The sequence below is a fragment of the Dipodomys spectabilis genome, unplaced genomic scaffold, assembly GCF_019054845.1.
Source record: "Dipodomys spectabilis isolate Male_0828 unplaced genomic scaffold, ASM1905484v1 ptg000122l, whole genome shotgun sequence".
Classification (NCBI taxonomy): Eukaryota; Metazoa; Chordata; class Mammalia; order Rodentia; family Heteromyidae; genus Dipodomys; species Dipodomys spectabilis.
The window spans coordinates 1,058,885-1,063,397 of NW_024870799.1; the positions used below are offsets into that span (position 1 = coordinate 1,058,885).

A 4,513-nucleotide genomic window follows, 5' to 3' on the forward strand; every position below is an offset into this window, starting at 1 on the left:
CAAACAAGAGCTGTATGAGAATATTCATACTGCTATCTTTAGACTCTATGTGTACATTTGAAGGTATTTGTTATATGATAACAAATCAACATGAAATATAAAGTTATTTTGATAAAAATAAAAATAACTCAGAAGAAATTATAAATGCAAAAACAATCTTCACTGAAGCAAACTCTCAGAGATATTTATGACTTTGAAAAGGATAAAGTGGCTGAAGTTAGTATAAATTTAGAAGTACAATTCACAAAAATATAAAAATATATTTATATCTCTCACTCTATTACCCAAAGCAGAAAGCAAATGTTGTTTAGATGATTTTTTAAAACACAGTTTCTGGGAAGGTGGCTCAGTGGTAGAGTGCTTGTCTTGCATGCATCATCCCCAGGGTTTGATTCCTCAGCACCACATAAGCAAAAAAAGATGGAAGTGGTGCAGTGGTTCAAGTGGTAGCGCTAGCCTTGAGCTGAGGGACAACACCCAGGCCCAAGAGAACATGCCTCATGACCAACAAAATCAAAATAAAGAATAACCCACAGTCTGTCACTGTTTTGGCCTAAACTCTGTAATACCGCTGCTTCAGCCTAGGGATAAAATTTTAGGTGTGGACATTTATCAAAACTTCTGACTCAGACTCTATTTGATAATTTTTTAAATAAATATTTTGATCTTAATTTTCCTCTTTTTAAATGAACATGCACCTATAAAAATTGGTTTGACCATCCAAGTAACCTTCTCAAAGTGCCTCCTAATTATGATTTACAAAAAGTTGTACTAGGGCTGGGAAGGTGGCTCAGCGGTAGAGCGCTTGCCTTGCATGCATAAGGAACTGGGTTAGATTCCTCAGGAAAAAGAAAAAAGCCGGAATTATTGCTGTGGCTCAAATAGTAGAGCGCTAGCCTTGAGCTGAAGAGCTGAGGGACAGCGCCCAGGCCCCATGACCAGACCCCCCCAAAAAAGTTGTACTATATTTCTACAAGTAAAACAATGCTACAAATAAAGAAAACAATAATTAAATGTTAATAATTAGTAAAATAAAAAACAAAAATATTATCACTGTTTTCACTATTTGAAGTGTACTACATATTAGATTTTACTATTTTCTCATAATCCTGTACATTTAACACTGACTGAGGTTGTGATGTTCATCAAGAGTTTTATAGAATATGAATAGTCGTTAAAGATATCCACTAAGATTACTATTTATGGCTCTTCTCATTATTTGTTTATGGCTTATATCATCATTTTTCCTCGTTAACTTATAAACTGAGGAAGCCCTAAAGTTTTAACAGCCTGTGTAGTTAACAAAGTGTTAACACTTCATTCTGCTTCTTTACACAAAAACTTTGCAACTTCTTATTGATAAAGTTTCTCTAAACTCTGAAATGTACATACTTAGTAGTATATGTCTGCTACCATAAATCTTAAATACTTTATGGAAAAGTTTTATACCTGCCAAACAGTCCTAATTTTGGCATATGTAAACAAATTCCCAAAATTAAATATATTTAAAACATTAAAACTTTTAACAAACCTTAACACTTGGTGCAGTGTTCATTATGACAGGTGCCTTGTATAGAATAATTGAATCCCCCTCCTACACATTTCTTGAGCAACAAATATCTGGAATTATTTTGTTTTTGACATGTCAATCTTGACTTTATTCTTAAATTTGTGCTTATGTAAGAAATATATGGTTCTAAAATTTCATGACAATTCTTTTGAACTTACTTTTTGTTGAATTGTCTAGTTTAATAAAATCCAACTGCACTTTTTTTTGGGGGGGGTCCATTCGTGGGGCCTGAACTCTGGGCCTGGGCGCTGTCCCTCAGCTCTTCAGCTCAAGGCTAGCGTTCTACCACTTGAGCCACAGTGCCACTTGCAGCTTTTTTCTTTTTGCTCATGTGGTGCTGAGGAATCGAACCCAGGGCCTCATGCATGTAAGGCAAGCGCTCTACCACTGAGCCACCTTCTCAGCCCCCACAATTGCACTTTTGATATAAAAAATATTCTGTGCTCAATTCAGCCACACATACACTAACATTGGAACAATACAGAGAAGAGTAGCATGGCACTTGCGCAAGGATGATATGCAAATTCGTGGTGTGTTCCATATTTTTACAACAACAGATGCTGGAGGGGATGTGGCCACAAGGGAACCATACAACATTCTTGGTGGGAGTGTAAACTTGTTCAACCACTTTGGAAGGCATTATGGAGGTTCCTCAAAAGATTCCACATAAAGCTCCCCTTTGACCCAGCAGTCCCACTTTTGGGGATTTACTAAATGATCACAAACAAGACCATACTAAAACTACCAGCACAACTATGTTTATTGCAGCATTATTTACCATAGCTAAGATATGGAACCAACCAGCTGTCCCCACTACATGAATGGATCAAGAAAATGTGATGTATATACACAAGGGAATTCTATGCCTCCATCAGAAAGAATGACATTGCCCCATTTGTTAGGAAATGGAAAGACTTGGAAAAAAATTTATTAAGTGAAGTAAGCCAAGTCCAAAGAAACAGGTCCCATGGTTTCCCTTATTTTCAATAACGAATATATGTCTGGGTTAAGCAGACAAGGTCAAAAGCTATGTGCATATGAACAGAAATGATAATGTTAAGGGAATTGAACCCCACGATAGGGAAAGTAGTTTTTTGTTTCTTGCTATTGTTTCTAATGTACTTATAATGTGCGATGTGAATTTTCGTTTCTTTGTATGTTCCTCCCCCACGCTATAACCCTTGTTTTCTCTGTGTTTGAAGTTGGTGCATCTGCCTCTTGTATGTACGCTTCTCTAATTTGGGGAGGGGAAGGGAAAAAATGTGTGCGCGTGAACGCATGTGCATGCATGTGTGTTGGCATGCTCAGAGTTTGAAATCAGGGCTTAAAGGTCTTGCTAGGCCTTTCTTCTCTAGGTTGGTGAGGTACTATATGAGCTACATTTTCTTTCCTGGGTCTTTGCTAGTTCATTAAAAATTTTGAAAAATAATTTCATGAATTTTTTTTTTTTGGCCCTGATTGACTTCCAATGGTTATCCACAGATCCCAGGCTCCTGAGTAGCTATCCCGAGTAGATAGGATTATAGGTGTGACTAGCCAATACAAGGCTTTCAGCATAATTTTAAAAGTAGAAGAAAATTTACTTCATGGGGGCCTGTTTAATTATCTCCTACTTTTAAAACATTTTGGATTGATTAAATGTGAATTTATTTCATTTTTGGATTCTTAAAAGATAGTAAGTGATGATATTTAAAAGTTTTGGTACTTTTTAAAAAAGGAAACTGGAACTGTGGGACAGAAGAAATTTGTTTCTCTTTGGACCTCAATTTAGAAGCTCAGCTCTGTGCATGATAATCCAATGTCACCAACACAGTCTGTGTTGAAGACAAAATGTGATAGAAAACAATCACGATGGGCAATATTTGCTATGCTATAATTTCTTGGACAATATGAATATTGAATTGAGAGTGTAAGAGAATGGAAAGAATTTACCTACCTTTTGTGTATTGCTGAAAGACTTTTGGAAACTTTGACTCATTTCCTTCCTCACTGTGTGTCTTTGGGCCATGCACTTAGTGCCTTTAATTACAATTTTTCCCAACACTAAAATAGTAATAACATTAGCATTATAGCAAATGTTATCTTAAGAATTAAGAGAAATAAAACTTGTAAAATACTTAACATAAACTTCTATGCATGAGCTTTGAGTTTAGCCAGAAGTTTTTTTTTAAATACTAAATAGAATGTCATAAGTATTACAGAAACCATTACATGTAGTGAGCAATGTTATCTATTAATCATGCTCTACTTCCAAGGAAGCCGGGTAGATAACTTCTCATGCTGTAAATCAAACTGGTTATCTTAAGTCTTGTTAGTGTAAAAATATAAGGGACATAATAATGAAGGAATGTTGTAGACTGAGATGAAGTCCAAAAGAAAATGTACAAAACTGATAAAACAAAAGTATCTGAGCAGTATATTGTGTTTTACATCATTTAAGTTACATCTCAAAGATAAGGCAGACCTAGAAGAATGAATTGTCTTTTTGATATTCTATCATAGGTCTTTTCTCATTCATGTAGAGGCATCATCAGATTTGAGGAACTAAGTTTTTGGTTTGCTTCCTTCCATTTAAGTTACATCATTTAAGTTACATCACAAAGATAAAGAAGACCTAGAAGAATGAATTGTCTTTTTGATATTCTATCATAGGTCTTTCCTCATTCTTGTAGAGGCATCATCAGATGAGAGGAACTATATTTTTTTTTTGTTTGTTCCTTCCATTTATTCTTCAGTTTGAAATCTGAACTACATGAGACAGAAAGGAACCAAGGGAAATTAGTCACACAAGCTTTGGAAAGAAAAATCAACGTAAAATAAAATACATAGCCTTGTATAAGGTATAACTAAATTGAGTTATATAGTCTCAAGCATTAACAGAAAATGATTTAAGCAATATCATGTTATTGAAAACTGAAAAATGTTAGGAGTTGCTTTATTTTT

General features: G+C 34.9%; 1 non-coding gene across 1 annotated transcript; it reads left to right on the top strand.

Moving 5' to 3' along the window:
* Nucleotides 1-2,010: 2,010 nt before the first annotated feature.
* Nucleotides 2,011-2,117, top strand: LOC122115629. Its single transcript, XR_006148819.1, has one exon. It is a non-coding gene; the product is annotated as a U6 spliceosomal RNA (small nuclear RNA).
* Nucleotides 2,118-4,513: the final 2,396 nt, after the last annotated feature.